The following is a 592-nucleotide window of genomic DNA, read 5'->3' as shown; positions in this document are numbered from 1 at the left end:
ACATCACTAAGGTAACCACTCTCGCCAATCAGAAGTGAGCTTATTGGAAGTCCACAACCCAACCATTTGAAAGCAGGCTTAGGAGAATCTATCAATGAAAAGCTTCAAATCTTCAATGTGGAGGCCAGCAGGTACCACAAGCTTTTATTGAGCCAGTTTGTTAGTCAGTTTACAACTTAACTTGCAAAAAAGAACAAATATTGAAATTAGCAAGAACACAATAAGAACAGGTACCAAGGCAAGAACGGTTATTCTGACAAATATAACAATGGAGAAATAGCTTCTTGGAACCAGCAGGTACTTTCTATTTGGAACATGCCGGGGGGAGGGGTCACTCCATTCAGTTCTCATGTAGCCCACAGTCAATGGCCTTTCAACAGCGAGGGGTGTGCCAGGTCCCCAACCAGAGCTGCAGTAGAATTACAACTGAGATAGTACTGGAAATAAAAATGATCATTAAAAATAGAAGTCAGTGATTGAAACAATTAAATAATGAGACATTGGCATGAAAAATGTAAGATAATAAAATGAACGATCCTTTCTAACATTTGTTTAAAACTATTAAGTAATATAATAGTTTGAAGTTATAAAA

The sequence above is a fragment of the Oryzias melastigma genome, linkage group LG4, assembly GCF_002922805.2.
Source record: "Oryzias melastigma strain HK-1 linkage group LG4, ASM292280v2, whole genome shotgun sequence".
In the NCBI taxonomy this organism is placed as follows: Eukaryota; Metazoa; Chordata; class Actinopteri; order Beloniformes; family Adrianichthyidae; genus Oryzias; species Oryzias melastigma.
This window is presented reverse-complemented; position numbering follows the sequence as displayed.